Consider the following 21,728-nt stretch of genomic DNA (forward strand, 5'->3'; position numbering starts at 1 on the left):
TGAAAGATTTGAATAATATAAACTATGTTTTTTTAATATATATAAAGAATTGATAAGCTTAACACTACATTTGAAAGCAGTTTTAAAATTATGGGAATGTTTTAATAAATACACGGGTGAGTTGTCAAAAGATATTTATTGATAGCTTATACCAGTTTGTTGAAATGTTTTATAAGTTAACTGGCTTCACATCTAGATTTTTGTTCATCCAGCCAGCACATCGAAATCTTAACTTGCTGGCATGCCTCTTTTTCCATGATGATTCTCTTGATTATTTTTCCTCACAAACGTGAATCGTTCATTATTATGCATGAGAAAATATCAGTTTCCTCTTTCCTTACCATAAATTTCCTTAGTACTTAATATCAATTAACTATATGTCGCAATTATTCTAAGAATTTCTTTCAAATAGCTCGTAAAACAGACAAACTTTTGGCCTGATTTTCAACACCGCAGAAATAGCGTTAAAGCGGCATTTATGGCCTTGATTCTAATTTTCATTATAATTATGATAAATGAACATTAACGTGTTTTTGCTAACTTTGCCGCAATGCGATAACATCCCATAGAACGCTTAATTAATGAACATGTATGTAATTATTTTCATTAGAATCAATTAGTTATCTTTTAAGGCTCCTCGACACTTCATGACTTCTTCTTATTTGACAGTTCATCCAATATAGTGATTTTAAATCGTATATCGTTAAATTTGGACGTATATTTCTGTAGCGCAGTGGATGTAGCTTTGATATACCGGCTCGCATGCCTCAAGTTCAATAACTGCAGGGATTTCCGTTTTTATGAAGTTTTAATAGTTTATTTCCTCCCAAAAGTGAATTTTCAAGTTGAAGGCATTCGAGAAATCCATTAACTACGAATTATCGGAGATTGGGCCTGTATGCTTCATTTTTTTAAATGATTGGAGGATCCTACCTTGAAAGAACAAATACGTGCTAGAAGAAAATGCAGAGTTGTAAAAGCAATATTTACCGGAATTAAAAATTGCATGGCTTATATAACAGAAGGAAATGAAAATTTCAGGAGAACATGCTACGAATAATCATTGAATACACTTTGAAATTGCCAATCAAGTACACAAACTGTAACGTTCTCATCATCAAGAAGAGAAGCAAGCACTTACAAAGATTGGTTAAGGATCTTATGCAATCAAATCAATGCTGTGGGAATCTTTTTGGTTAAAAACAGAAGGGTGGCGATTATACACGTCCACGTATAGACACGAGCATGCTTATATTTCAACTTGATCTTGTCAAACGCACCTGAAACGGACACAAGACTTGTACTATGAAACTAGAGAACCAAAATGTTTAATACTTTTTAACAAAATTATGACCAACATTGCAGTACAGTGTAGATAATATGCTAGCGATTCCCAATAAATATTATTATTGCTTAAAACGTGTATAAACATTTCACCCTTCACACAGATAGCCTGACACGGGCTCAGATTCACCAACGTTCAACCAAGTGTATCCACCGTGCGGCTGGAGAACTATGTACTCGTCTCTCTTATTCTCCGCCGTCGGGTTGGTTAGGTTATCCCATTGAGTAAAGAAGTCGTTCACCATAGACCCATCTAGGTATAGCCAGTCTCCTTCATTGGAAAGCCGTTTCCCTTGAATAAGGTAATAAGCGCCAGCAAACTTGGCTGCAATGTTGAGAAACAAATATCGTTTACTACGACAATTTTGATGATAAAAGGCTTAAGATACCTATATAGTAATTAGTTTTGAAAAAATAGCATTCTTATAATTGAATTCAATGTTAATCTTATTTCAATATAAAGTAGAAGTAGAGCAAATTGGTTTGTTTTTCAAAAATATATACGAGAATAAAACGACACTTCTAAACCATTCTTTGCGTTTAGTCTGTTCAACTTATTCGATTCGTAACAATGTCGGGAAAACCTGTTATATTCATCTGTGGTCATATACAGCCAAACCAATAAAACTAACCCGTAAAAAGTAAGGTCAATTTTTCCTTGCTATCAAGTCTTAGAAGACTGTATCCGTCTGAGGCACAAACGTCCTTTATATCCCTGATTTTACTAGGCAAATCGTGCACCTGGTAGCACTAAAGTGTGCCGTTGTTAGAAACACAACTGAAGTCAGTTGGGCAGCAACTGCACAAATCTGAAAACGCAAAGTTTCTGATGAAGACACAAACAAATTCAAAATGTGTATTGATATTAAATCTTGATATATTTTGTGTCCAAACAACAAATTTGCTTTCAGTACGCAAGGTTGATAATGAAATAAAAACAATAATTGGGAACGAATAAAATAAATCATTTTTTTCAGAAGTTAATTTATCGAAACGTGCTTCATCTCATACTCTGGTTTCAATTAATGATATAGATATGACATAAGGTGAGATTATATATGTTAACTTATATAATCCCCTTCCTCATTTATCAATGTACTTTCAAATCGCAAAAAGACTCTATTCTTTACTCACAAGAAAAGGAGTATATCAAATCTTGATTTTTAGTAGACTGATAACTTACCACTCGGAACACACGACATCAGTTCAATTGGATTTCATTTACAGTGCAAGCCTTCATTGGTTGGTTTTGGATTGTTGCACACACGTGACCGATAAGATGTTCCTGTTATAAATGCCGCTTTAGATCCACAAGACGTTTGACACTCTGACCAAAGAGTCCAAGCGTTCCATTGACCATCGACTGAAAAGTTGAAGATCGAGAGAATATACCCACAAGCCCAAACAACACTTGTTAAGGAACAAGCGCGAAGATTGTAAATTATTAAATTAATGTGTTCCTGGAAATCTTTTAACTTGGTTGTTAATTTCCTTTTTTCCTAATCTTTGATTTAACCAATGACAAGAATACAAAGCTATGAACAAATGCATAGTTCTCAACATCTTAAAAACCATGGCGCACACGTGAAAAAAGATCTGTACCTTTGTCTTATTTTGTTTCACTATACCCCTGATTGAGTATAAAATAGATCGAATTTGATTGTTTTCAGTCGTATTAACATTCGAAACTCCTCGAAAAGTTTATAATATTAATGGATTTGAGTTACCTCCCGTGTTTTTTGTGAAAATTCTGCTTTTGAAAATGACCATATCTACGATAAAGCTTTGTTTTTTTTTCATAATGCATACTGTATCTTCATAATAGTATATAAGGATGTTAATTTTCGTTTCAAATGAGTTTGCTCCTTATTGTTGAAGTCGCACATAATTGGAATCATAAAGGCCGAAAGATTATTTTCATGAGTATATTACATAATTGACACTGGGTTATTTATCAAATGTTACCGTCATTAGTATGTATTTATTGGCAGAAAAAAATTATAATCATTTCAAAGCCTTTCAGAAAAAAATTGGTAATGCTGATTAATGCTGATTAATCACCAGTGACACGCTTTGCTGCCTTAAATGGACATACTACTACCTTGTCTTACCTACTGTAAAAGTGTTTATTTACAATTGGGGGAAATTTACACTTGACACACGGTAAACGTAAAACCGTGTTTAAAACACCGCGCTTATAATAAAAAAAATCTTGCGTATTTAATACCCACGTGTATTGTTTGACTCCTGAAAAGAGTATTACAGTATCCAGCACCCAAGATAGCTAGATGTACATGTAGGCCCCCTTGTGTAAACATACTTACTAGGTGACGGTTTAACACAGTCTTCGTCTATCAATCCGTCTGCATCATCATCTGAAAAAAATAATAAAATTGCAAGGTATTGCAGTTACTGCAAGGATAAAACTACGGAAAGGTATACATTTCAATAAATATATATATACATTTTTCAATAATTTAATTGGCAGTACTACACTTTCGTCCAAAACATATATATATATATATATATATATATATATATATATATATATATATATATATATATATATATATATATATACACACACATACACAAAATGCATATTATATACATTTTCACATGAGTTTTATATTGTTACAACATATACAATATTGGATTTTAATACAGTTTTTTCATAATTCAGATGCAACGTTTATTGGTTATAAAGGTGTTAATCAAAAATAATACAGAAGAAAAGCATCATACTTTAGGCATTTACTATAGCTAAATAGGTATTTTTGAGCTTAAGTGGATCTCGATTGTACGTCATGTCCTATTGTTTGTTAAAGGGTCATGGTCATGATTTTGGTCAAAATTTATATTTCTGTTCTATTTTTTATGAAGCTTTTGCGATTACAATGTGTGTGTTTGAGAGAGAGAGAGAGAGAGAGAGAGAGAGAGAGAGAGAGAGAGAGAGGAAAGAAAGATACCATTTGTTGTATACAACCACGTGCAAAATTATATCATTACCAGTTTCCTTTTTTTCATATAAATTTCATTGAAAACAAGGCTTATTTCTACTAAAAAAGTTCATATTGATCAGAATTTGAAGAAAGGACTATGTGCTGTATTATGCATTTTGAGCCCTCAAAATTTAAGTTTTTTGAAGAGCTTTAAAATAAGGTGGCAGATAGTTGAAATCATATTGAAGATAATTGTATAAAAAGTTATTACCACAGTGACGTAATAATGTAGAAATGACGTCAAGAAAATTGTCTTATTTTGATAAGTTGATGTTTTGTAGCAAAATGTGGGTGTTTTCCGATGGTTTTTCGTCTGGGAAACATCGAGCTCAGGCTTGCTCAGATACAATTTTTAGTATGATGTGTATAATTATAGGAAGAAATACATACGTTAAAATCGTACTTGAGCAGACCTGCACTCTATACTTCCGATTGCAAAATATAAATAAAAATAAAAATATTTTCATTTTTAGCAAAATTGCGGGAATCGGGTCATTAAGGTGACGTCATAGATAATAACGAATGAGTAATGATGACTAAAATCAAGATTAAAGTGATAGGCATCCTCTGTACACTGATTTATGGAGATCTGATTTTTATACAACGCTATTTATATATTGGTTAAAATTGGGGGCAGATATTAAACCATACCAAATATAGTCCTTTATATTGATACGAGCAGATTCAATTTGCTTATTCCAAAGAATTCAAAAAATATTTTTAGACAAATCATTTGTTAAGGTTGCTCTTGTAAAGATTACTCTTACATATCATTTGCAATATGTGAATTAATCTTACTTTGCAGGATTGTTAATATCAAACTCTGGGGTAAATATTGGAAAAAATTTTAATAATGGCAAAAAAAAAAAACCACTTTAAAAAAATAAAAATCAAATTGTTTCTTACTGGATCGGTCAAGGGACTGCCTTTTAAGAGATCTTTAAAAAAGTTTATCAATAAAACATATACTGAGAAACAAAAAGGACATAAAAGAATCGTGAAGCCGTGTTTATCTAAGCTTGTATTGATGATAATATTAAAGCTCTCTTTCATTAGACGACCTGTTATAAATTGTTAAAGATTGTAGGAATGTTCCGTACCTGCAAAATTACCGTCGCATAGCTCTTCGTCAATAAGACCGTCACAGTCGTTGTCTATTCCGTCGGGAATGGTTCCTGATGTTACGTTGCATGGCTGAAACACATAACAAACGATAATTATAGACCAACCGTCTACAATTTCCAAAAACAATTTTTCTCTAAGACACAATAAACAATAGAACGTATTGAAAATAACATTTCAATTTTTTCTGGACCTTTTATTCCGTGTTAGAAGCGCCCATCACATCTTTAATTTTTGTATGCTATTCATCCACTATAAATATTTTTGTTGCCCAAACAGGTGTAAGAATTAAGGAAAATAATAAAATAAAACCAGTTGTTTTGCCAACATTATGTTATACCAGTAGTGGAATGCCTACCCCAAAAACTTTTTAAAAATTTATTAATTTGTTGATAAAATCTTTAAAATTAAGAGAACATGCCAGAACTCTGAAATACGAACTTGATATTTATTGATAATTATTAAGAATTTTTTTTTTTATTAAATCAACTTACAACATTAATAGGTGATAGCCTCATTCCCGCCGGAAATCCATAGGACTCCATATTTGCAAGACCATAAAGATAGCCTCCAAACATCACTATGGGGGAGGTGTGGCGAAAGGAGTGAAAACCAGTGGGTACAGCCACGTACGAGGCCAAGTAATTTGTTCCTGTAATTTTTCTATACTCTTGTGTTAGTGGCAAGTATTCTCCATCAAGCTGAAGGCCGGCCGCATTGTCCGAATGCACAACAAACATGAAAAAGTTGATGTATTCACCGCGAGAATATTTGGGAGTGGTAAACACGTATTCTGAACTGAATTGTTCTATAGGAGGAATGAGCGTCATCGCTGGATCAGCTGCCTCAACAACTTGGCTTGATACGATTTGGACCAACATGATCGGTTTGGAGGACACGACTAGACCGTAAAAGTACGAAGTGTGATATTGTTCTACAAAGTCTCCAGCATTTAGAAGTTTTAGCGTGTAGGAAACGTTCTGATTTAGCTGATAGTCAAACCCAGTTGTGTTCACGACAGTGTTATTTTCGCTAGCAATAAACCTGAAGAAATCCCCTGTCGTACGAGTCGGAATAGGCAATGTTATAAATCGTTTTCCCCAAGTTATGGTTGGCATCAATTGTTGAACTAAATGGTCCCTGCTTTTACCAACTCCGACATTAGTACGTCTATTTCCACTGTATGCTACAATGGGCTGGTTGGATGTTATTTTGGTTCCAGTTATATCAGCCATAGTTTGTATCTGAACAGTATCGTAAGGGTTCATCAGAACATTGATAACGTCTCCATTAGCATAAAACTTCTTTTCAAATTGAATCATTGTTTTATCGCTGTTTAGTTTCAGAGTTATATCAACTGCAGTATCTGAAAAAGCAGAGGCTATAAGGAACTCGGTAGCGTACGTGGAGGGAAAATGTGAAACAGTATAATATTCTGTTCCCAAAACATCTATTGGGAACGCTAAGAAAGCGTCGCAAGAGTACTCCTCTTTATTGATTCCGTATACGATGATTTCGTCGCTTGCGGAAACACTCAAAGCATTATTACCTCTGCCAATTCCGTACATTCGAAATTCATTGCTAATAAATATCTGCTTTGTTTGACCGGAAGTCAGTGTAAATGATTCAAAGACAGAAGGCGATGTCCATTTTGGTGACGTTACAATTACCTTTATTTCGTATGGCTTAGCGGTTGTTACAAAAAGTTCCACAGGTAAAGATTTTTGGGAATTCTCCATAAATGCAACAATAAAGTTTGTACCTTTATTATCCGGATGATCTGAAAAAAAAATGTTTTTTATATAAATAACAGTAAAAATATGGTTTTTAAAAGAAATCAACCCATCCTAACAGGTTAGAAGGCACGACATGGCTTTGAATGTTTATTACATCAAGCTTATGATATACTGACTTTCAACATCTTTATATAGAATTTCTGATCCCTCGTATTCGTAGTCGAATGTGCAAGACTCCAATTCTGTTTCACGTCCTGTAACATTAAAACAGTTTTAAAGACATCAAAATATCCACTTTAAACTTCTTAGAAAAAATTTATAATTTCATCCAATTCAATTCTCAGCAATATTAATTAAGTACAAACCTTGTTGGATGTCAAAGTGTTTCCAGCCTGGTATGTGAATAGGCTCAATCGGATCGGATGTAGAAAATGTATCATACGCGGAACAGAAACAGTTCCCCTCGTCAAAACCAACAGAAATACAGGCTGGGTCAGCAGTACAGACTGCCATGCATTCCCCAAGGGTGCAAATGCTCGTGGAATTTCTTATGGCAAGTCGTTCACGATATCGGTCTGTTAGCTCATTATTAAAGCGATAAGCATAGCTCAGCGCTTTATTGTCGTTAGACTTCTATTTCCGGTGCAAGGAATAACTGCCCTCTATGAGCAGAAATATACATCATTTAAACTGGTGAGAGGTATAGGGAACCAGTTATCTGGGTGACGGAAATGGCCGAGTAGATACGATTGGTTTGTGGGGCTTACGTACATCAGCACGGGATGCTACCCAGTGATGAAAAAATATAGTGCGTATTCAGAAGCTAAAATATAGAAAAATAAAATCGATTCTTTGCAAGAAAATGTCAAAAACTGTGATAAATTACTGTTCAAAAGGTATAATTTGTGATTTTAACACATCTTTTTTCAGGCAAGTATCCATACACAAGTCGTGTTCAGCTTTAATTCACATCATCTTCAGAAAGTAACATATATTTAAAGAAATCTGGCCTTCGATACTTTAAATTGATATTCATTAAACATAAACCAAAATTTCAATAAAGCTCATTTCCGCCTACGCTTGCACACAGTAAATTTTCTTAGAACCAAGCTAGGTTAGCGCTTTTCAGTACTTTCAGTACTTTGATTTTTTGTCCACGAAATGCAACAATGTCCATTTGAAAGAATTATGCACTGAAAGAAAATAACCACCAAAATAATCATTATTAATACTGGGGTTCAAATTTGTCACAAAAATAAGAAACTGTCTTAAGTAGTGCTAGTTTCTTTGAAAAAGCAAAATCGACCAAAGCCTTTTTAAGTGAACAAACTGTAGATCAATTGAATCGACTCACAGCATCAACCAATCCCTTGTAATCTGATGCATATTTTGACGGTTCCCCTGGGTTATGTTTGTATGAAGAGGTTAATTGTCCGTTTCCAATAAACCGCAATTAATAAATTAAATGTTTTATTAAAATAAAACTTTTTTTCCATAACATAGTTTTTCAAAGTCTATAATTCAAGCGTACATCTTCGACCATATAGTTTAAAGTTTATCATGTGTGTATTGTCATAATATCCTATATACATGTTCTATGTTCAACTTGCTCTTTAAAGTTGAAGGAAATGAAGATGTATCTATAGACAAAATGATATCGTTAAGTCATGTAGAACATTAGAAAATGTTCTCAACAAAAATTAATCAAAGAAGTTATAATTTATAAATGTTATAATTTACAAGTGTGCAAACTTTTATTATGTTTTTTGCCTTGAGAAACTCGAGAGTTAACTTTTTTACAGTATAAAAAAAAATCCATAAGCAATCAGTAATGTTGTTTAAAGAAAGCATGATTGATACACTCCATGGTTAAATCTTCTAAAAAAAAAAAAGACATACGTCCAACGGCTATGTAAGCAGTGTTGAGTAATATGAAAGCTACTATGTTTATCTTCTTCCTGTTGTGTAACTCTAGGCTTTCATTTTAGCATTTCTTACAAAAATATGTAAAACGTTTTTATGGAATATTTCTGTTTGCCGATCCATCTGAATTGACTTTATGGATATTCAATGTAAACTTGAACACTGGAGAGAATTTAAATATTCCGACATGACCACTTCCTGCGTACCCATGTCCCTGACTTTTCCATTACATCGACGATAATTGAGGTTATATCTTTTTACCGACAAAATTGTTTATTTCCGAAACATATATTTTATTTTGTCAAACAAGACATGGTTACGTTTTTACAAATTTTTAATTCATCTAGCAAATTCTTACATGTAAGAGATTTATGAATGAAGTGGATCAAGGAAATATGGAATTTTACACATATTAATGCATTAAAAAAGTTAAATTCATATTTTTCTTTTACAACAACTGTAAGTCTATCAATGTTGATAGTTTCATTTTGTCTTGTCTCGTATTTACGTCAAACAGATGCCCAAATTCGTGAAAATTTCTTTCATTCTATAGCGGTTAAAGCTGTCACCACAATCATATGTCTCTTTTTGTATCACGTACTTAAAAGGTACATTGAAAAATCCATAGATAAGCAAGCCTTAGTTTTCCCCCCAATATTTTTTTATATGGAGAATATCCTTTCATTTATTTTATTCCCATTTTTTAAAAATAAAGCACACCGGTTTACGTAGAAGGCTTGTTCAATTCTAATAAAATTTTCAGATCTAATACACAATGGTTTTGACCAAATGTTGCAGTGATGAAAAATGTCTATCTTAAGATATTGTATAAATATGGGGTTTTCTTTATTTCCAAAACATCGTTTTGTCTAGGAAACATTTTGAAAGCGATGAAATATATTAGTTTAAATTTTTTGAAATGATTTAGAGAAAAGACTGCAAATATACACAAAAGTAGGACGTGTTCTTTTTAATGATTTAATACTCATATATAATAAAGAAACAAAATAGGAGCAGAACAAGATTCACTTTATAGTATTAAAGATAGAAAAATTTCAATATTGTCATTTAACAGAAGGTGTGTAGAATGTTTTCAATTCTTCATCCATGCTATTTTATCCTTGAATTGTAGAGCTGGTCTCAAAACCTTTTTATCCAAACAGATTAGTAGGAGATTGTAAATAAGTGTTTTTTAAAATTATAGATAATTTGATTTGATATAAACATAAACTAAAAAAAATTAGGTTTGAACATTAAAAAAAAACAAACAAAGAATGCTTTTAGATTAGAGGGACATTAAAAAAATTATTTCAAACTGATTTCCTTCAAAATAAGCTTCATGTCAATTTATTTTTAATATAGTGTTTTACACACGCACTACTAAACAATTAATAGTATGCTTTTTTCGCAATACCATATTTATTAATTTATGAGAGGTTGAATTATAGAGACATTGTCACGAACAAACCCACGATTGACCAAATATCGAAATTTTACACGATTTCAACATATTCTATATATCATATGTAAGATGATTTTTTTGAAAAATTACGATGTTCAAAAATAAATAAATTCCATTAAATAGTGGAACTAGATTTATTCATTGACCCAAACACAAAAAAACCACAAAAAAATATTGATTTTCTTTCCCGAGGAGCAGGGAAATGTAAATACTGCAGTAAGACATGTGTCACGAGCAAGCGGCCTCTCATTTGAACCCGATATCTTCAGGAACTAATATCACTTTTATATTAATTAAGATACACTCTCTGTGAAAGCATATTTCATACAATATATCTAGAATAACTTCAATTCTTTAGAGCAACATTTATTTGTAACTAAACATATTGAAATAGATGGGTGGGTTGTTTATATCATTGATCATTATTGCTTTCTTTATTTTCGAAGTCTGTTGCATTCGCACATGCGAGCTCATTCTTAAAATCGTGTTTGCGTTCTATTTTGTATTTGATTTATGTTTGGTTGAACTGGTGAATAAGAACATAAATATGTATAAAAGTTATAGAAAAACGTGCGTTTGCTATGAATTAAGTGGTCGTGCCGATATTTACATATTGATAAGCTATTTACGGGTGTTTACGGGTAAATCAGGTGATTTAATCCGTGCTACGCATGACTTGGACACGTTTAAAGTAAAATTCAGTTTTTTAAAAAGTTATTTGAAGTTCTATGTCACTTTACAACAGAATATCACCACCCATCCCTATCAAATTATAACATTCATTGAACTTCTGTCAGTTTTGTTTTTGTTGAATGAGTAAATATGTTTATGATAGTAAAGAGACTAATAGAGCCATGTACATTGTTACAGATAGATAGATAGATAGATAGATAGATAGATAGATAGATAGATAGATAGATAGATAGATATTGTTATTAGGTCTGTTGCATTCACGCTTGACAGCGCATCCTATAGATTATGCGTTTGCGTTTTACTTTATAATTAATTTATGTTCTGTTAAACTGGTGAATAAAACAAACATTGTTTTGGTTGATAACCTTTAAATATGTACGTGTACATTATAATAATTAGGAAAGACGCTGTATTTTTAATCAAAAGTCTTATATATTAAATTGTGAAAGCTTAGGAGGCAATGCTGATTCTGGAATTAGTTTAGATGTACCGTTCACATTTTGATTTTAGAGTGATGTAACGTAAATCAGATTTAAAAGAACTAAATAAATTTAAAAAAAAACCAAACAAAAAAAAAAAAAACAAAAACAAAAACAAAAACAAAAACAAAACGAGCATATTTGTTATCTTAATATATTGTCAGCTGATTTGACACTTTAGACATGGTTTTATTACTTGATTTAATAATAATTAAGATGTTATCATCTTTCAAGTCAGCTTGTTTGTAACATTGTAAATATTGTAATAAATTAAAGTAGTCCGAGTATCGCACTACGTCATAATACGGATTTTACAATATTGGTTCGACTTTTACAAAGCGTTTTTGATACCCGGTATTGATTTTTCTCTACATCGCTGTTGTAAACAATGGCAATAATAAGCAATTAGTACGGTAATATATGTATTCTATGAGAGCTATTAATGTTGAGAAACTCGATTCTGTTAAAGTAAAATGAAAAACGAAGTTTCTGATTAACCAGGATCTCAGGTATGCTTATATTTTCTTTGTTTTGACCCCCCTTCCCCCAAATTTTTCTTTTTCTTTTACTAAAACCGGTTTAAATTTAGAGACAGAAGCTATTTCGAATTTAATCAATCGTCAATTAATTAATGTTTAAATGATATCTAACATTGTTGACAGATCTAGGCAGAAAACTGTAGCAAAATGTGATTTTTACGGATTTTTTCGTCAGGGTCTACTTTGTTTAGAGCTTATAGCGTGAAAGTAATCGGTCAACATATAATATATTTTACCAAATCTTTTTTCTAAGATGTCAATCTATAGAATAAACACCATGAATTTAAGTTTGAGTCCAAAAAATAGTAAAAAAAATACCAAACGCGATACTAGCATTGCATTTTTTGCATTCTATTTTGATACATCAGGTCCATAAAGCGTACTCACTTACAAAACTTTGCGCAAAATTATTGATGAGATATGGCTTAAATAAATATTTATACTCTATTTTGTATGTTCAGTTCTAATTTTCCCAAAATTGGTAATCATTTTTAGGAAAAACGGACGCCTTGCAAATTTCATAATTGTCAATAATTTTCACAAGGGGGTACATCCGTCTGAGAGGTGATAACAAACAAACTAGCATGTAAACATACATATTTTCTTTTGTATATGTATTGCTAGAATGTATATTTATCATTTAAAGCTAAGCTTTTAATGATTGAACCCATTTAGTGCCGAGTATAGGACTACCTTACATGTAAATACCCTAGGCAATGAGTTTGAGCATGTTTATTGTATACAACTGACATGTATTCTAATGTTTTGACTTTTAATTGCTGCTGAAGACCGCGAAATAAACAACGGTCATCACTGACACTCCACTTGTTTACATAGATCTGCTTGAACAAAGTTTAAAGTAACAAGTATACAGTGTAAAATTTTCATCCCAAAGAAAAACAACGTATACTAACAAAGATATTGGTAATGGCCTTTTACAACCGAGTCAAAACTGAGAGAATATAAAGCGTGTTTTTGGGGCGGTTATTATACACCTGCATTCTCTACACAAATAGGGTCTCCGATTGCAAGCTAAGCTTAAAGAGATAAATGTCTGACCCTTACTTCAATTAAAATTTCCTTGTTTAAAGATTTCACATTTGCATTTGCCTTGTCACTAGCATCCTAAAATGTCAATTCGATGTTATCACTGTTTCTGAACAGGACACGATGTATACGCTAAGAAACAAGAAAACCAATGCTGGAATTAAAAAAAATTCAGTTTTTTTTTATTTTGACCAAAATGGCAGTATATAAAATATATGGTTGCGATTCTCAAAGAATACCATTATTGCCTACAACGTGTGTAAACATTTCATCCTTCACACACATAGCCAGACACGAGCTCAGATTCTTCACTGTTAAGCCAAGTGTATCCTCCGTGGGGCTGGAGAACTATATATTCATCTCTCTTATTCTCCGCCGTCGGGTTGGTTATGTTATCCCATTGAGTAAAGAAGTCGTTCACCAAAGATCCATCTAGGTATAGCCAGTCTCCTTCATTGGAAAGCCGTTTCCCTTGAACAAGGTACTTAGCGCCAGAAAACTTGGCTGCAATGTACAAATATAGTTTATTACGAAATTTTCAATTAAGAAAAAGGCTTAAGATGTCAAAATAATTTTAAAAAGTAGCATTCTTTTAATTGAATTCAGTACAATAAAAGTAGAAGAACAGCAAGTTGTTTTGTTTTTGGTAAAAAAAAATATAAGAGAATTTTAAACCCTTCTATTACGTTTGAAAACCTGTTGAAGTTATTCGATTTGAAACAATATCAGGAAAACCTGTTATATCCATCTGTGATCATATCCATCCAAACCAATAAAACTAACCCGTAGAAAGTAAGGTCAATTTTTCCTTGCTATCAAGTCTTAGAAGGCTGTATCCGTCTGAGGCACAAACGTCCTTTATATCCTTGATTTTACTGGGCAAATCGTGCACCTGGTAGCACAAAAGTGTGCCGTTGTTGGAAACACAACTGAAGTCAGATGGACAGCAGCTGCACAAATCTGAAAACGCAATGTTTGTGATGAAGCCACATACAAAATTCAAAATGCAAACAGACAAAAATATAAGTATATTTTGTGTTTTCAAACTAAAGTTTGTCGATGCAAGTAATGGAAGATTAATAAATAGGATCAATGAAATGGATCTCATTTTTAAGAATTTGAATTATTTTCAAAACGACTTTCATTACATTTTCTGGGTGCATGATATCAAATGAGATTTAAGTAAATGAACACAGCTTTCTGAAGCTTTTCAAATCTATACATGTACTTTGAAATCCACAAAAGACAGTATTCTTTATTCATCAGGAAAGAGATGTAGGAAATCTAGAATTATAAGTGGAATACTTACACACTGGCAGATAACTTACCACTCGGAACACACGAGAGCAGTTCAATTGGATTTCCCTTACACCGCAAGCCTTCATTGGCAGGTTTTGGATTGTTGCACACACGTGACCGATAAGATGTTCCTGTTATTAATGACGCTCTAGATCCACAAGATGCTTGACACTCTGACCAAAGAGTCCAAGCATTCCACTGACCATCGACTAGAAAATTGAAATTTAAGAGTTAATACTAGTAAGCACAAACACCAAGAAGATTGAAAATGATTAAATAAGTACGAGAGATCATTTGTACTATCAAGCACAAATAACTTTAGTGAAAGGGCAATAAAGAGATGAAATGACTAAATTAATTTATGTTTTTAAATTGCTTTTCAATACTTTTAAGGATTTTTTTTCATTGTTTTTCATATTCATGACAAGAATGCAAAATTTAAGGTATATTTCATAGAGACACAGGTTTCTCAACATCTTAAAATCGAGGCGATGAAAGGAACAGTTGACTATAAAATCAATCGAATTCAATATTTCCCGCTACATTCACATTTATAATTCTCGGAAAAGTTTACAATGCCAAATATTACAATTGTACATGCGTTTTTTGCTAAATTGATGTTAGTCGAAGTCACCTTGACGTTTGTTAATGCATTGCTTTCCGAAAAGTGTGTGTGGTGGGGAGGGGGGGGGGGGGGGTTCAAATGGTTTGCATGAACTTTATGATAAAATTATATGCAAACAAATATATTTTTATGATTTAATAAAATGAATATATTTTGAATAATGAACTGTAAATTTTTAGAACACGTTAGAAAAACTACGCACCATGAAGTAAATACTTATAAACATTATTGTAAGCATTTCGAACGATCGAAACAGAGTAGAGAGAACCAACTGAAGTAAACAATGTTTGGATTTTAAAAATTGATATGATGCAAGTTTCATCTAGTATATATTAGATTTATAATTTTTTGATTTATTCATTTTTAGAGTTAATTATTTCATTTTGATGATTTCATTATTTATGGTAATTTTTTTAACTTGCATTTTGCAAATAAGAAAAATAAATATTACTTTTTATAAATACATGGACTGATAATAAAAACAAAAAATCTTGTAAATAAAAAGGTAGTCGGAATAATTAATGCACAGGGTCACGCACATGACAAATAATGCGTAATTATTCTTAATGTTAAGAAATTTCTACACTTGGAACGACATCAAATCGTTCCTTTAAAAGCTGCACCTTCCAAAGAAAGGAAACAACTAGGTGTGTCGTACCGCCACGAATGTCCCCGCAGGCGACCAAATTTCAAATGCCAAATTTAGTATAACATTTGTTTGTTTACAGAAGTTATAAATCTTTGAAAATTTCTAATTTTCTTTTTTAAATTCAAGAGGCATACCTCTGTCAAAAATTATGGGACTAGAACCAATGCAAATTCGCACTCGACCTGTATTTTTGATAAATTATCCTTATATAAAATATCAAATTTATTTTTGCATCACTTCAAAAGTTAATATAGAGCAAATATTAAGAATGTATCATTTTTTCTTAAGTTAAAGAGACATAACTCTGTCAAAAATCACTGGACTTAATCAAATTCTAACCTTATCTGTATTGTCCAGTAAATAACCAACGTATGAAATATCAGCTTTATATATGCATTCCTTTAGAAGTTAGAAGGCGGAAACTGAGAATTTTTCTTATATTTTTCAAATTTCAATAGGCGTAACTCTTAAAAAGTCATTGGACCGCATAATGACACAACCATATATCAAATTTGAGTTGAATGTGTTTTTATTTTTGCGCATGCCCTTTTGAAGAAAAAGCTTGGCTTGCAACATTTACTGTATGGTCTGTCTAAAACTATTAGGTTTAGCGATAAATTGAGAAATTTTAGATTTCACAAAGCGTAAATTTTGCAATGTTTATACTTCGAGCTTTAATTTGCAAGAAAATTCCACAAAGTTACGGGGAAATTTTTAAATTCATGGAACTTGCCCAAAATGGACTGAAGTCTCTTTCTAAATATTTATAGCATCATATCTTTGATGCTTGCATTATTTTCTTGCGTTGATTATCGACGGTTCATTTTAAACTGGACAACAACGGTGAAACTGATGAAAAGCAAAAGTGAAAGAAAAAACATATTCAGTATGTTCCTCTTATATTGAATACAAAAACTTACTAGGTGACGGTTTTGCACAGTCTTCGTCTATTAATCCGTCAGCATCATCATCTGAAAAGGTATTACTCTAAAACTAATTCACTGGTGATTCATTGGTTATGAATATGTTAAGCATCAATTTTAACAAAAATAAGACAACAGAAAAAAAGTAGTTGACACAAATAATGAAATTTAATTAATACTCTTTGAGGTTAAATACAATTCAATTATAGGTCTTATCCTTTTGATTGTACATACAGGGAGTGAGAAAGATATGCGTTTACAATGTGTGCAAGAGAGACCATAGATAGATATGTAGAAAGACAAGAGAGAGAAGACGTCGTTCCTTAAATACACTCATACGCCAATATATATAGATATCCTTTCCATTTCATTGAAAATAATGCTCATTTCTAAAAACATTCCTAGGGCCATTTTTGTCTGATATTGAATTTACATTGATAATAGCGAATTCAACATAAACTTTTACTATACATTAAATTTTTTGGACAATTAATATCTAAAATGTAGATTTCATACTCAACATAAGGATATTTCTATTTAAATCATTTGCAATATGTTTACCAACAAATGATTGTTAATTTAAATTAAATATCTTGAATAAAGGTTGGATAGTATTAATATTCTGATATTCTGAGAAAAAATTCTTTTAAAAATCGGATTTTTACTCAGGATTATTCAAGAAACTACATTTTAACAAATTTTAAAAGTGTTAATTTTCATTATTACCTACTAGCTTATATATAGTATATTGAAAAGAAGAAAAAACCTTCTTAGCACATGAGTGTAGCGTTAAGCTGGATTTATATGAACTTGTATTGATAATAATATTGAAATTTTATTTTATCTAACTAAATTGCTGTCAATCATTAGAGATTTTAGCATGGTTTTTACCTGCAAAATTGCCGTCACATAGCTCTTCGTCAATAAGACAGTCACAGTCGTTGTCTATTCCGTCCGGAATGGCTCCCGATGTTACGTTGCAAGGCTAAAACAGAATTAATATAATTTAATTTCAGCCACATCACATGTCGCACCAAAAAGTCCTTTTTTAAAATAATTAAAATGATAATTGATGAATGGAATGTGTCAAAAATAACATTTCAATCTTTTCTGAAACTCTTACTTGTATTAGAGACCCCCGGTACATTTTAAATTTTTGTATGCTATACAAATTTTTAAGATCATCTTCGTAATGGTTTAACAAGTAAGTGGAATTGATTTCAGATACATTCTTCCTTAATAAAGCTCGAGTGCTAAAAAGTGAACAACCTATCCTTCCTACTCCCTTAATGTTTGGCTGCAAATATCAACTTATGATATCGGAACATAACTTTCAATAGTTGCATTGTTTATCGAATAGTTATTACAGACTACGAAAAATTGAATTAAAGTAAGAAAGTGTAACTGGCAATTTAAAAATTTGATCAGTGGTATGCATGTTACTACGACTAGACTTTGCAATTGATTATCGTCAATTTTTTTTTTTCAAATTGTCAAAAAATACTTAAATGTAATCAAAGCTGAGTTTTATGTTTGCTTTATCATTTATGTTCTTGTAATCCCATTAACTATTTAGTAGCTTAATGCTTGATGGTTGCGTTTGACCAATTGAGCATTGCCCCAAAGTATAATGTGTATTCATCACCGAAATAATATTTTTACGAGATTTCTGGCGTTAAAAAAACAAATTTCATCTTTTTGCTTTCTAAACATGAGCTCAAATTGTTGGAACATGATATGTATAATTTTTTTCTTGTTATACCAACACCTGAGTTTAATTCAATTTTATTTATACCAGTGTAAAAAAAATGCTTATTCCTTAAACTTTTAGAATTGGATGACTATTATATTAGAATTATTATTGAAATATAGAAAAAACAAGAATAAGAATTATATTACTAGTGATTATCAATCAAAAAGAGTTAATTTTTTCTTACAACATTGATAGGTGATAGCCTCATTCCCGCTGGAAATCCATAAGACTCCATATTTGCAAGACCATAAAGATAGCCTCCAAACATCACTATGGGAGAGGTGTGGCGAAAGGAGTGAGAACCAGTGGGTACAGCCACGTACGAGGCCAAGTAATTTGTTCCTGTAATTTTTCTATACTCTTGAGTTGATGGCAAGTATTCTCCATCAAGCTGAAGGCCGGCTGCATTATCGGAATGCACGACAAACATGAAAAAGTTGATGTATTCACCGAATGTATATTTGGGAGTGGTGAAAACGTATTCTGAGCTGAATTGTTCTATAGGAGGAATGAGCGTCATCGCTGGGTCAGCTGCCTCAGCAACTTGGCTTGATACGATTTGAACCAACATGATCGGTTTGGAGGACACGACTAGACCGTAAAAGTACGAAGTGTGATATTGTTCTACAAAGTCTCCAGCCAAAAGAAGTTCTAGTGTGTATGAAACGTTCTTATTAAGCTGATAATCATACCCAGTTGTGTTTACAATGGTGTTATTTTCGCTAGCAATAAACCTAAAGAAATCCCCTATCGTGCGAGTCGGAATAGGTAAGGTAACAAATCGTTTTCCCCAAGTTATAACTGGCATCAATTGTTGAACTAAATGGTCCCGGCTTCTCCCAATTCCTACTCTTGTTTTTCTATTTCCGCTGTACACAACAATAGGCCGATTGGATGTTACTTTGGTCCCTGTAATGTCTGCCATAGTTTGAATTTGAACTGTATCAAAGGGACTCATCAAAACGCTTATAATGTCTCCATTATAATAATTTGTTTTTTCAAACTTGATTCTTGTAGAATCGTCGTTTAACTTTAAAGCTATATTTATTACGGTGTCTGGAAAAACACCGGCAACAAGAATCTCGTTTTCTAACGTAGCTGGAAAATATGATACTGTGTAATATTCTGTCCCTAGAACATCAACTGGGAACGCTAGAAAAGCGTCACAAGAGTACCCTTCTTTATTGACTCCATATACAATGATTTCGTCGCTAGCAGACACACTCAAAGCTTTTTGACTTCTGCCTGTTCCGTGCATACGAAATTCATTGCTGATAAATATCTGCTTTGTTTGACTTGAGGTAATTTTAAATGATTCGTAGACAGAAGGCGATGTCCATTTTGGTGACGTCACGATTACCTTTATTTCGTATGGTTTAGCGGTTGTTACAAAAAGTTCCACAGGTAAACTTTTCTGAGCATTCTCCATAAATGCAACAATAAAGTTTGTACCTTTATTATCAGGATAATCTGCAAAAAATAAATAAATAAATAATTTTTTTAATATTCTATAGACAGCAGTTAAAATAATGCTGGAGATTTTAAAGAAACCACCCAACCCAACTATATTAACAGGTAAGTAAACAAGACGAGACGTTAAATGTTAAGTACACCAAGCAAATGATTTACTGACTTTCTACATCTTTATATACAATTTCAGATCCCTCGTATTCGTAGTCGAATGTGCAAGACTCCAATGCTGTTTCACGTCCTGTAACATATAAGCAGTTTTAAATAAATTGAACTTCTTGGTAAAATTTTGTGATTTCGTGCATTCCATTCTACAATGAAATACAAACCTTGTTGAATGTCGAAGTGTTGCCAGCCTTGTATGGGAATGGAATCTTTCGCACTTGATGTAGAATTTGTATTGTACACGTAACAGAGACAGTTCCCTTCATCAAATCCAACAGACATACAGTCTGGGTCACCAGTACACACTGCCATACATTCCTTCAAAGTGCATGTGCTTGTGGAATTTCTTATTGTAGGTTGTTTACGATACAGGTCATTTAACTCATTATTTTTTGTCCAAGAAACGCAACAATGTCCATTTGAAGGAATGATGCACTGAAAGAAAACAAATGCCAAAATAATCATATTTAAAATTGTGGTTTAAATGTGTCACGTATATACGGAACCAGCTTGTGCAGCGCTAATTTCTATTAAATAGTCAAATCGACCAAACCCTCCTTTTATGGACATGCAGAAGATCAATTGAATCGACTCATAACATCACCCAATCTTTGTAATCTGATGCATTTTTGATGGTCCACCAGGGTATGTTTGTTTTTAGAGGTAAATGGTTCGTCTACAATAAATCGACAAATGGTAACGCCAATATTACATTCAGTCATTCAATGGCCAATCAAAAATGCTCTGTTATTGTCCAAACGTATTTAATCAATGTTTAAATGCAATCTTTGAACAAAATGTTATCATTTAAATATTTCAAATAAATGTTTATGTCAACAAATATATATCAACATAAATTGCAGCTTTAAAAGCATTCTTTTGTTTTCTTTTTATGTATCTAAAACTCATATTTTCATCTCTATTTATATCCACACAAATTTCCTCTAATTTGAATACTGTTGAAAAAATTCTACATATCTTCTGTATGTTATAAAAATGATTTATATTTCAAATTGAAACTATTTCATATATATTTATAGTGGTTATCAAAGTGTTATTGGCTTTTGAGCTGGTCCTGTTTTCTTGGATCAATAAAATGTTGTTATTTTGGAGGTTTTCATTCTTTTTTTTATAACCATCACTTTACACATTACAAGTTTGAAAACCTTCACGACAAAAAAAAGTTACAAATGATTCATAAAATAAATAACAAAACTTCCTCTGTTTCTTTAACAAGAGGGTTTCTGTTTAAAAATAATTCAAAGAACATATCCTTACTGTTTTCTTTGAAACACAATTGGTAATAATTATATGATATAAATTGTCTTAATGTGTACTGGCAAAATTCTGTTACATGGACATCCAGCTTTTGCTGACTTTTAAGATACATTTGCCTTCTTTTGTATATACATGTACTATGTCTACACACGGATAAAAAAGAAGTTGATAAAATTGTATTCGCAGTTTTTATGCCCTTTGATAGTGGAGAGGAAAATA

The 21,728-nt window shown here is 32.0% G+C and overlaps 1 pseudogene; it reads right to left on the bottom strand.

The window, feature by feature from the left end:
• Nucleotides 1-1,433: 1,433 nt before the first annotated feature.
• LOC128182397 (uncharacterized) lies at nt 1,434-20,968 on the bottom strand (annotated as a pseudogene).
• Nucleotides 20,969-21,728: the final 760 nt, after the last annotated feature.

The sequence above is a fragment of the Crassostrea angulata genome, chromosome 4 (genome assembly GCF_025612915.1).
Source record: "Crassostrea angulata isolate pt1a10 chromosome 4, ASM2561291v2, whole genome shotgun sequence".
NCBI classification, from domain to species: domain Eukaryota; kingdom Metazoa; phylum Mollusca; class Bivalvia; order Ostreida; family Ostreidae; genus Magallana; species Magallana angulata.